This window comes from Rhinolophus ferrumequinum, chromosome 3 (genome assembly GCF_004115265.2).
Source record: "Rhinolophus ferrumequinum isolate MPI-CBG mRhiFer1 chromosome 3, mRhiFer1_v1.p, whole genome shotgun sequence".
Taxonomy (NCBI): domain Eukaryota; kingdom Metazoa; phylum Chordata; class Mammalia; order Chiroptera; family Rhinolophidae; genus Rhinolophus; species Rhinolophus ferrumequinum.
In genome coordinates this window covers 48,104,834-48,118,087 of record NC_046286.1, presented here as the reverse complement: position 1 = coordinate 48,118,087, position 13,254 = coordinate 48,104,834, and the positions used below count along the sequence as shown (strand labels likewise).

At 34.6% G+C, this 13,254-nt stretch overlaps 1 pseudogene; it reads right to left on the bottom strand.

The window, feature by feature from the left end:
- Positions 1 to 9,606: 9,606 nt before the first annotated feature.
- On the bottom strand, positions 9,607 to 10,188 carry LOC117020666 (60S ribosomal protein L9-like; annotated as a pseudogene).
- Positions 10,189 to 13,254: the final 3,066 nt, after the last annotated feature.

Here is a 13,254-nt window from a genome sequence, read left to right as displayed (position 1 = left end):
TTGTTGATGGAGTTCAGAAAATAAGACACATAACTTATTTTGTCTTATTTAATTATTAATAAATAAGACAATTTTTTGTCTTATTTATCAATTTTAAATAAGATAAATTATTTATCTTATCAATTTTTTTTAAAAAATTGATATTTTCTTAGGTTCCTAAATGGGGTAAAACCACTATTTTTCTCACCCTCTGCATAAGCCTACTTCATTTTAAGCAGTGACATCATAGATAACATTTTAAATATTTTTTGAAACAGTTTTTTCTAATTTATTTTTTCTAATAGCTATTAATGCTAATTACCATTTATAGCATTAAATTTGTTTTCTACAATTTTCATTGCAAATGTGGATTGTTCACTATTATATCAAGTTAGTAGGCATGTGTATACTTGCTTACGAATCTAAGTGCTACTTATAATCCCACGTAGTTTCCCACTTTCTTCAAAATCTGCTCTTTGGCCATTTTGTTTCATCTCAGTAAATATAATTTCTATTTCATTAATTACTCAGGCTAAAATCCTTGATCCTATCCCTGTGTCCTCTCTTTCTCTCGTACCCCATACCACACCTATCATATCTATTTTTGACCTGAACCTAATAGCATCTAGCAACCTTCACTACTTGCAATTTATTGCAAACCATCAGCATCTCCAACCTGCATAATTGAGGTAGGGTAACGACCTAACTGTTCACCCATCATTCAGTTTCGCCCCACTAAAGCCTGATTTACAAGCAGGAGTTATATTGCATCACCTCTCTGCTCAAAATTGTCTGATGGTTTCTTGTCGCACTCATAATACAATCCAAAGTACTTTCCATGTACTATAAAGCTCTGACCAGGCCCCACTTCCTGCTCCCACTCTTAACCCTCATCTCTTACAGCTCTTCTCTCCCTTCACTCAATCACCTATCACACACTGGTCTCAAGTCCTCTCAACTAGAACAACTGTACTGTTTCAGGGCCTTTGTCCATGCTATTACCGTGTTTCCCCGAAAATAAGACCTGGTCTTAATTTTTGCTCCAAAAGACACATTATGGCTTATATTCAGAGGGTGTCATCCTGAAATATCATGCTAGGGCTTATTTTCCGGTTAGGTCTTATTTTCGGGAAACATGGTACCAAAGATGTATTTGACTCTACTGGCTTCCTTCAGCTGTCTGCTCAGAGGCTTCCTCTTCAGAAAGGCTATTCCCAACCATCCTTTATCACCAGTAGCACCTCACCCCCATTGTTACCCTAAATCCCTAGCGTGCTATATGCTTCCTCATAGTGATTATCATCAACTAATACATTTATTTACATGTTTTTATCTTTGTTGCCATCACTGTCCACTGCAATGTAAACTTCCTGTAGATGAAGTTTTGTTTTGTTCATTTTTAAACTTTGAATCCCCCAAACTGCCTGACACATATTTGAGGTGCACTGAATTATTTGTCAAGAGAAGAAATAAATGTATAATGGAATCATAAATGGATCACTGTTTAAATTCCACAAATATAAACTACTATAGCAAATACCATTATAGATTTCTATATACTTTTTTTGTCAGTAATTAGATACTAAAGTGAAAAAAGTCTGCATCTTAATTTAAGCTAATTAAATTTAAATGAGACTGATACCTTTGTTTTTAAAGAAATGATGCATGAAATGATTAATGTAAGAAGTTTTCATTTGTGAGTCCATGTGTGTAAAAAGAGATAAGAAGTGGACCAGAATGTTAACTTCTGTCTTCTACTGGAGTTTGCCGTTCTATTTAGATCAAATAGAGAAAGTCAAGTTAGTATTAGTAGCTTCACATGAATTTGAACATGAATTAACCAGCTTTCTACCTGACAAAAATGAATTGCATCTAGTGAAAGGGTCGTTGGCTTTTAAGTAAAGGAAACTTAGGGAGGAGGGAAAAGGGACCCAGTTTCCAGGACTTAGCCTTTTGGATCACAGGTGAGTTAGAATACCACAAATATACCTCCCATCAGCCAGTAGGGTAGGATCCCTGACTCAAGCAGGCCACCCAGTTTTTTGTTTTTGTGTGTTTTTTTTGGTTTTGTTTTTGTTTTTTTTCTTCTTCTTCTCTGGGGAATTTTAAACTGAGCTAAGGTGTTCTAATTTATTCTGATTGGCTTCTTAAAAGGTGATGTAAATTGAAAACAGTGGAGGGATTATCTTCTGCATGTCATGGGAAATGAGAAATAGAGGGATTTATTTTATAAAAAGAAAGGAAAATAAAGCAGATGCGAGAGAAAAGGAGAGAGAGAGAGATGAAAATAAAGAAAAAATATTGCATATCCTTCTGATGATATTTCCCCATTCCTGCTAAAAATCTGGGCTGCATTTCTGTACTTATGTTCTAGGAGACACACCTGTAGCCTTACAATTAAAAAAAATGCCTCTCTTAAATTTTATTCACATGTTTGTCTTGCTTAAGCTGTTGCCATTGGGCTTGCATTACTTGAAAAAATTTGATAAGTATTTGGGAATTCATATGAACACCAATTTCTATTTAGCAAATTTCCCTTTAAGTAACCATATATGCCTTAATTATTAAAATAAAATAGTCTGATTGCTAAGCTTACTGTACCCTCTGCTGTATAGAAAACTAAAAGAATAAAATGTGTTCTCTGTCTTCCATAAAAATTACTAGGAAATATTCTACCTACCCATATGGAAGTTTGACTAGCAGAGAAAGGTCATTTTTGAGTTTCAAATGAGAGATGCAAATAATGAGTGCAAAAAATAAAAAATAAAAAGGTTCTGGTTTTACATAAAAGTGCTGTTACATCCATTGTTGAACTGCTTTTTCACTGTGCTACAGGACAGAAATAAGAACAAATGTTATGAGGTTCAAATTCTCTGGAAGTACATTTAGGGTGTTTTGGTTGAAGAGTACCTATATGTTCATACAATTTGTTCTGGTTGATAAGCCAATCATTAGGCTAAAAAAGGGAGTAAAAGTTGCTGTGCCGCTGAACAGCCCCTATCTCCAGAGAATCCAGTCCATGCAGTGTGGCTTGAGGCTTGTCAAAAATGTTACAAATTCCAAAATGCTTTCATTTCTAATTTTTTTTTTTCAATGCTCAATTTTAGTGTAAAAAAATTTAAATTTGATTCAATGACTTAATCTGTGATTTTAAGGAAAATTATCCTGCTAACTTAGATCACATAGCCAGAAATTAGACATACAAAACAAATTATCTCTTCTTAATTTATTCAACTGTCCTATCACATGAACTGAGTTTTATTTAAGTAGACTTCAGAGGTTAAAAGATTACTTATTTTATAGCATACCAATCAATAAAAATCACAGATATGCTTAATAGACAAAGCAGTTTAACATTTTTTTTAATATTATTCCATTTACATACCACTGGCAGCGATACATAAACACAAATAAAACAACTGATCTTCACAACATAGCATTATACGAAAGTGGGCACTCGTGCTCGGATATTTATTTCTCATTTCTTCATAGCAGTAATCTGTAACTCTGAAATTGGGGTAGTTTACTGATCTTATAAGCAGTGTTGTGTCATGTGACTCTGTGGCCTCATTTGCAATCACTGCTTCTGCAAAGGGCTGCATGATTACATCATCCATCTAGAGTCTAGAATAATACAGTATTCTTGTATGGAAATGAGAGGACTTGAAGAGCTTATGCAAGAGCCACATGAAGTTTAAGATCCGTCCTTCAAATAAATACCATTGCTCACTCCACAGGGATTCTGAGACAGTGCAGATATCCAGCCTTGTATATTATTTTTTAAAGTGAGATAGCGGAAAAGAGGCTAAAACCTCTTATCAATAATAAGTAAAAAGCACTGTCAAAGTTATCATTGTTAACAAATTGTTTTGGCAAAAAAATGATCATATCTGCTGGACATTGTATCATCTGGTGAGAACAGTATCCATTGTGGAAGACCCCACTCTACACGTTTGGAAACCAGAGTGTGTGTCATGGCTGCCCAGGTGGTGGGAATTTTAAGTTTATTTTCCCTAAGTACCACTTCCATGCCTGCTCTCTCCTCTTGATACTGTACATTTGAGAAAGCCTTTAGCAGGGTCTCCACAAAGCTCGAGGACACTTGAAGTCTCTGATCCAAGGGGATGATGGAGAACTGAAGTTTTGGCATGGGTGTGGCCAACACACACAGTGAAACTTAGGAACTCTGTGATTCATTAATGGTGGAGCTACAATATGGACACGAAGATCAAACAGGTTTTGGGGAGGTTTCCAAAATTTAAAAAACCATAATCCCTCAAACTGAGAAATAATGTTGCCTGCCTAGACTTCATTGTGATCTGTATCTCTCCCTCAAGTGTTGGAAAGGATCCAGCCCCAGCTGTCCAGAGGAAGGTGGCGGGGGGGGGGGGGGGGGGAGGGCTGTGTGTGCAAGGTGCCATCCTCTTTCAGGGATACCAGTCCTCCCAAAGCCAATGTTAGCCCCTGCGGCTATGATGGCAGGAAGCCACAGTGCCAGGATGACAGCTGCAGCAACATAAAGTGTTTGATTGTACTCCCCGATGAACAGGTCTTCCATGTTCTTAATCACACCAGATGGCAGGTTGCACTGGGACACTCACGTTGCTGAGTTTGCAAGTGTGATGACCTTATGAGGAACACTGGGTGAAGAGGGAGAAGTGAAAGTTCTTGGGAGAAACTGGAGAGAGTGTGCCTGTGGAAGACAGGAAAAGGTGGGTTTTTCCCAGTTGTGGAGATGGAATTATAACCCAAGATTTTCGTCAGTTTTGTTCTTTCAACTCTAATACAGGGTTGATTTGTTTATTAACACAAATTTGGACACATTTAAAATATTTATTAGTGCAGCAGGATAGTGAAAAACATGGACAAAACCCACACAGACATGGAGGGATTGTATATACATCTTCTTTAACAAAATTGGGAAACGGTAAAAATATTGTAGAGAAAAAGAGTAATTTTAAAAGGAAAAAATCTACATCTGTGCCACAAAAATCTAGCACAGAGAAATATTATTCAGTGTAATATGTAGTTTCTTTCTTTCTCTTTTAAGCTATCAGTTTGCTCATTCTGCCCCAGAGCATTTGTTCAGATTTTTTTTTAAGGGAGTCAACAAAAAAACACGTTGTTTTCCAGCATTTGGGCACATGGGAATTTTAAAAACTGCTTGAGAGTTAATCCACTCTATACCAGATGGTTTCCTGATTAACTTTGTCTTTGAATTCTCCTGTAAACCTATTAGTGAATAAGAGGACAATGTAAATGATTATTGCTTATGAAAGTTCAATAAGAAGTTACTCCCCCAACCAACCACTCTCTCCACCATGGCACATATGTGAAATGACAGTTCTCCAACAACCCGAAGGTAGTCCTCCAACACTTTCCTTTTAGCAGTGTTTGTTACTAGATTAAAGATGGGATATTGAATAATTTTTAAAAATATCTATTTTAAAGAGGCAGGTAAAGAGCCCAGTGACACAATGTTTTCCTTCAAAGTAGCATTCACATTGTAGGTGCTTGATGAATATATGCTGGGAGTAATAACCCTTACCTCCTACCATACCTCCTATCAACCCCCCACCCCCGAAATATTTTTATAAAGGAGGAAAGTTCTGGAGCAACAACATATCAGTTGCAATGAACATGGGCACAAGCTACATTCATTGAATGGAGATTGGTTTTTTTTGTTTTTTTTTTAAGTCGTCATTGGTTTCTTTTCGGCCACTCTCTAATTTAGAGGATTATAAAGAGAAAAGTCATATTTGAAACCACTATACCAGGGAATAATCTTGACTTGGAATGTAATCTTCTGTCATAATATGTTATGAAAGCACACACATGGATGGTTTCATAATTATAGCATTCAGGGCTATAAATGCTAGACTGAAGATTGCAAATCCACTTTCATTATAGCTACTTGTTTTCAATCACTGATACCATTTGAAAAAATTGTCCTTGGGACTAAAATTCTCACAATCTAACAAAAGAAGCTGTGATGAATTTATGTGTCAAAGTGAGAGTAAAGGAATGAAAAAAGGTAATGCTACTTTGTTAATAATAATAGCATATTCATTGAATATGAACTCTTGCCTCCTCTGGCTATATCTGAAAACCAGCAGTGTGGGCTCTGGCCATTCAGTGACAATGTCAAGCCCACCATCTGAATAATTCATGGACCTAGTCTGCTATTAAGAAGACAGATGTAATTTTCTTCCGAATTATATAAATTGTTTGTTGTTTAAGCAGTATGCATGTTTCAGATAATTTTTAATCTTCTACTCCACTTTCTCAATTGTTATTTAAATGGTAAAAGTAAAATAATTATAAGCTTGAATGAAAAAAATACTCCAAACTTTTATAGCATTATATGTCATTTACTTTATAACTTTTAATTTCAATATTCTATTCCTCTGACTTGAAAAATTCAAAGGATGATTATTGGAATATAGCATACATTTTAAGGATCAGCATATGCATGAATAAAAAATGGCTTTAAGAGGCATTGGAAAAGATGTAAACATATAAGGATATAAAGATGTAAAATGTAAAATGCTGGAAAAGGATCTACATGGAGTTTCCTTTGAGTATATAAAATCTTCTTCTCAATTATTTAAATAATTTTTCTATATTCCTAGAATATTTTTGAGTGAAAAAAGTGACAAAACATACTCCAATTATATTGAAAAGATACAATACAATCATACTATAGTCAACGAAACTTGAACAAAATTCCATTGATTTCAGATGGAATTAGAAAAGGAATTAAAATTATTCCTATACACTTAAAATAGGTAGAAAATCCACATGGGGGTGGGGATCTGGGCAATACCAGTCTGTAGAGGAAAAATGATCAGTCTTCCAACTACATTTTTGAAATATTTGTTCTTGCCACACCAATTTGAAAGGGTAGACACAGATGTTTTCTCTGATTTTTATATTTTTCTTTACAATTGATATTAGAATACTTAAGATTAATCTCTTAGTCCATTCAGGCTGCTATAACAAAACACTATACTCTGTGTGGCTTATAAACAATAGAATTGATTGCTCACAATTCTGGAGGGAGGCTGGAAGTCCAAAATCAGGGTGGCAGCATGGTCAAGTTTTTGCGAAGGCCCTCTTCTGGGTTAAAGATGACAGAGTTCTCACTGTGTTCTCACAAAACTGAAGAGGCTAGGGAGCTCCTGGGACCTCTTTTCTAAGGGACAATCCCCTTCCTGAGGACTCCACCCTCATGAGCTTATCATTTCTCAAAGGCCCCACCTCCTAATACCATCAACCTTGGGCTTGAGGTTTTCAACATATGAATACAGGATAAAAACATTCAACCATTTCAAAATCTTTTACTTCCAAATGCTAACTCAGTTACTCTCCACTCAACTCCTGTCACCCACTCTCATGACCATTTCCTCAACATAATATCATCTGGAAACTTTCTTCCTCTGAAATATTAAATGTTATGTATTTCATTCTTCTACCAGAAATTTTTATTCTTAAATTCTATGTTATCACTGCACCTCTTCTGCCTACAGATGATTTTCTCAGTCATTCAACACCCTCCCTTTTTTCTCTCTAAATCTATCAATATTTCTTATTTGGCTTCCATTCATCTCCAAACTAAAACCTGCAATGCATTCACGTAACCACTTTCCTGCCACTATTCTTACCTCCTTTGCCCCCTTGATCCTCTACTACACTGCTCCTGCAAGTTTGTATCTAGAACAATTCAACCATTCATCTTCCCCATTCCTATAGCTGAACTGTAGAATGCTATGTTATGGACTTTCATGATTTGTCAAATTACCACTAGGCACATGGGACCCGTGGTCCCGGCTGGGTTCTCATTAGCTCTGAATTCTTCAGATTTCACACTAAGCAGTTTCACCTCCCATTCCCCAGAGGAACTATTTCAAATATGTATCATTTCCCCATTACCAAATTATTTAATCATTTCTATCTCCAGTCTTCTTCCCTATGGCTTCACACTTGCTCTTGTCTTCAGTAACATTAAGAAAATTTAAGCTATGAGAGATAAACTCTTTCAAATACAAAACGACGAAGTATTATCCACTCAATAATATCCATACTGCTTTCCTTTGAGTCTCAGAAAAAAGAAGTCTGTCTTATTATTCAAGTGTGATTCTTAGATGTGTGGACCAAATCCTGCCTGATCTCTGTAGGGCTTGTCTTATCACCTTTTCACTTATATAATTTAAATTTCTTGTTCTCAGTTAGTATTCTCTCCTTTTCCCTTAGTGTAGAAATAGATAAGTAATTCTATTATTTCTATGAATTTCTGATTTTTGAAATCAAGCTCTTCATCTGAATACCTCCCATTTACTTTTTCAACACATTCTTGCAGTCATGAATGTTGAGTCATTCCAGTGACACTTTTCATGATAAAATCATCAATAACAAGCCAAAATCAATGAATCTCTCTCTCTTTCCCTCTCTTTCCCTCTCTCTCTCTTCTCTCTCTCTCTCTCTCTCTCTCTCTCTCTCTCTCTCTCTCTCTCCCTTTATCTCTCTCTCTCCCTTCTCTCTCTCTCTCTCTCTCTCTCTCTCTCTCTCTCTCTCTCTCTCTCTCTCTCTCGTTAACCCACTGTACATTTAACTACACTTTCCTATCCCAAGTTCTTTCTTACTTTGAAGTTTTGATACCAGCCATTTCTATGATTACTACTTCAAAGTTTATTTGTCCTAAGAATCCTCTTCTTATTTCTATACATTCAAATTAGGTGTCTCAGGATTCTGTACTTGACCCACCTGACTACGTCACATTTTTACTAAAAATGATTTCCTTCATTAATATTGTTTTTAAATTTCCACTAACATTCTGTGACCATCAAACATATATCTTAAGATGAGATCTGAACTCCAGACTCATAAATCCTGTTGCTTTTTCACCTAAATACTCGTAGACATTTCAAGCTCCAAATGGCAAAACTTACTAAGGTAATATTGCACTCCTTTCACCCTTTCAAACTACTAATACATCAATATATGCTCTTATTTTTTGAATCCCTTATTTATCTAAGGAAGTGGCACTAATGACCTTTCAGTGAGAATTATCCTTGAATCCTTCACTTGTATTCCCATATTTAGATTAATTGTTAATTATTTCATCTTTTAATATCTATTACCTTTCTCATTTATTTGATAACAAACTGCTACTTCTTTATTTCAGCCTTCAGTCTCTCTCACCTTAACTGTCAAAATAGTTACATATCTATCTCTTGTCTTTGAACACTTTCCCCCAATCAATTCTCCACGTGACCAAAAGAATTAAGATTCTTCTTATTTCATTGAAAGAAAAGCACTTTAACTAGGGAAGTGATTGTGGTCATAGCAAAAAAAAATAATTAATTAACTAAAAAAAAAAATAACTTCAAACAACGCAGTAGAACATATAATGAAAAGTTAAATCTCCCTCCTACTTACTCCAGCACCACACTTCACGAATAATATTTTTAACACGTTTTAAACAATTTCAGCTTTTTCTTCTGCTTATCATCATAAATGTAAGCAAATCTTTTTTTTTTTTTCAATACATGACTTTTATTGCATCTTTAAAATATCACATATAAGTCAGGAATCAATCGACATCTTGGTATTTCTGTCCTGGACAACTTAGATCTTATTCATTAGTCTGTGAACTGTTCCTTTTTCAGAAACATAGATGATATCTAAAATTTTTTTTATATCCTTGTTTTTAACTGTTGTGGCTTGTTGAATCAAAGCAGCTGAATTTGATATACTTTCAATATCATTTCTTTCAAGAAATAGTTCATCTTTCTGGGCTTGAGATACTGAACAAACAACACTTTACCTCATCCGAACCCTGCAGATGTATTTTTCACCCAGGAAATTTCAGATTTCAACAAGATAATCATTCTTCTAAATAATGACATTGTTGGGGAAGTGAGCACACATGGCCCTCATCTTGTAATGGAAGCCCAATGTAACACCCTTGATCATGTTCTGTACATGACTACAGATAATCTGAACAGTAGCCAGTTCCTTTCTATTTCTCCACCATTTGTCAACCCGAAGCCTCTTCTTCTTTCCAAGGAGACTGAGTTCTACACTGATGTGATTGAAGTCCCTCTGCCAGGTACCTTTGGGGCCCTTTACAGTAACTCTGTGTCCCTTCAAAGTGACGTCCACATTTTCTGGAATGTCCACTGTCTAATTGCTGAGAATGGTCTTCATTCTTGCAGTAGAAGCAGCAAAGAGCTAAACAAAACTTTTATATATTTGTCTATTGACATACATTTTTAAGAGGAATATATTAGTTCTCCACTTTTATAAATAAAAAACTTAGCATAATTACGTTACTTACTAATTTATTTTCCCACATTCAACTCCTGATTCTTATGTTATATTATTATTTTTAATTATTCTAAGTGTTGTCTATAAACATGTAAATAATATGCTTAAAGTCCCTGGTGTGTAAGAATCATAAGGAAATTGGCCTGTCTTCCTACCTCTCTACTTCAGTTTTTCCTTGTATTGTTTTACCTCCATCAGTATACCATCTTTTTAACATTCTCAGAGCTCTTCATATTTGATTTCTTTTTCATGACTTCATTATTCATTATTTTATGCTTTTTATGCATATTTGATTTCATTATTCATTATTTTATGCTTTTTGTCTTAGTTCTTTCTAAAATAATGGATAGTAAACAGCATGTAATATTTTACCGTATACCCTACGTTAAGTAGTATTTTGATACAAAGTGAAGTAAATGTAATCTCATGACCCTAAAGTTGTTCTACTTGAAAAGTATGTTTAAACATCAGTTTCCAATGTGTTCTTTTTAAATCTACCCCACTCCTTACTCAAAATCATGTCATTTTTTGTGTTGCATAATGCCAGAATCATGTACAGGTTTGTGTTAATCTCTGTGTTTAAAATTTGTTACTAAAGTCTTCCAGATTATTAATTATGCTGTTTATATAACTAAACATATTGTTTTTCTTGAAAACATTTTTCATGGACTCATCTGAGTCTTCTTATTATAATTGATATCAAATATATTCTTTGTATGTAGTACAGTTGACTCACTGGTATTTCTTCTTTTCTTTGTACTTTAGTTATTTCTATCGTTTCCTAAATATAGAGTCTTTCTTTATGTTTTGGTTGTCGTTGTTACTATTAGTGTTCTGGCATAGTTTTTCCCAAGAACATTCTATGAAAAAGGAACTACAAAACATAAAACTCTGGGAGTTTTCTTATATAAAATTATTTGATGTCACACTTGATTAATAGATTCCTACCTTAGACCAGGATTCCCAGAAAACAGAGCCTGAGGCAAGACTTAAGTGCAGTTGCAATCCCAGGAAGTAAGAATGAGGCAAGAAGGAATGGAAAACAAATCCATATGTATTATAACTAGCAGTAAAGGCTTTGCATGTGCATGAAACTGTGACCCAAACAGACTCTTGGAAGAAGGAAGAGGGATGATTTTATCTTTAGAGTTGTCCTCCTGGCTCCTTTCTGCCACTAGTCAAAGTTTGCCTTGAGGAAAGAGAACTCACCTGCACTTCTGGGTTCTATCACCTGGTTCTATAGGGACCTGCTGAATAAGGCAGATCTCTTACCTTTATTCAAGTCTGAAACTGATGAGTAGGCCGGAACTCTAAGCATGCCTAGCTGATAGGTCTCAGAATCCGATTCCTGTGAGTGCCTGTATTTTCTGCCACAGCCATGATGGTTACAAATGGTTCAGTAGAATCTAAGGAAGCCCATACTATGAACCTCACACAGTTGGAAATAGAATTCTAGGTAGACACTTGTCCCTTAGAACTTTAATATTTTGTTTCAATGTCATTTCACAATGACAATCAACAGTGAAAAGCCTGATGTCAACCTCATTTTGATTCTCTGGAAGCTTTTTGGATTTCTGCACTGTACTTGGAGTACTCCAATATCATGATGATGTATCAAGGCATGCATTCTTTCTGCTCACCATATTTGGTGTAGTGATTTTATCAATCTCAGTACCTATGCCTTTTATTTGTTTTAGATTTTTTCCTTCTACTATTACTATGATCATTTCTCCTCCCATTTTTCATACCATCTCATTTAATATATCCTATTAGTATACTTTTGAATGTTCTAATTTTACTCTAAATGTCTCTTCATATTTTGGTCATATTCCATCACTTTATCATTCTGATCTGTTTTAATGATGACTTATTATATTTTATTTTTGAGATTATTGTCTTGGTGTTCAACTTGTTTTATGTTAATCATTTTATTTTTATTTTGTCTATTTTGCTAATTTCCCCCAAATCTTTCATTTTCTGTGATTTAAATGATGTTTTCTACTAGGTTATTTTTATTGCATGAAAGTAATATTCTCTTAAATATTCTCTTAAAGTAATATTCTCTTAAAGATACTCATTAGAATTCTGTTTTAATAGTTCTTTCCGTATTATTTTTGTTTCTTCTGGTGTGAGTCGTTCTCTGTTCAGTTGTTCTGCTATTTTTCACAAATAGTGATCATTATAGTTAACAGTTCATCTTATGTAAGTGTCTTTGTATTAATTTAAGTAGCTAGTGTACAAGATATATTTCTTTAATTATCATTATCACTTTTTTCCTTAAAAAAAAACAAACAAACTCAGAAGTCTTTCTCTTTAATGGGAGAGCTCACTCAGGGCTCCATGCAAATAGATAGGTCTTGTAACCAGAAAATTTTCCCTTTAGCAGTCATCATCAAGGATGAGACAGCCATATTCAGATCACCCCATCGATGGAAATTAAACAGGATTTTTATCTGGAGATGGAGTATTTAAGTATTATTCTCTTGGGTGGCAGTACTTCTGTTATTTCCCTATTGGGTCCATGGTAAAGGTTCAAGAAAAGCTATCGTGGGCTTCTGTAACTCAAACCAAACACCCAATCAGGGGCTTTAACTTTGTTTAAAAATCAGTTTTTCAAAGCTTTAGTTAGAAGCAAGGAGATACAGCACGTTCAGCTAGTCTATGAACAACTCTTTCATTAAACTGATAATGCCTCTGCCCCATTACTACCCTATTTTCTCTATAAATATGATCTTATCTATACTCTTCCCATCATAAATTAAATTTCCATTCTACCATTATCTTATTTTCTGTTTTAGTGTTGTTATGATTTCATTACTTTTTTGTTTATAGTTGCACTATCATTTAGTGAGATTTTGGAAGGATGTCAATTTATTTTCTCACTGTGACATATTAAATTGCAAATAGAGTTAGCTTTCTTAAAAACTTATAAAATTAATTAGATTA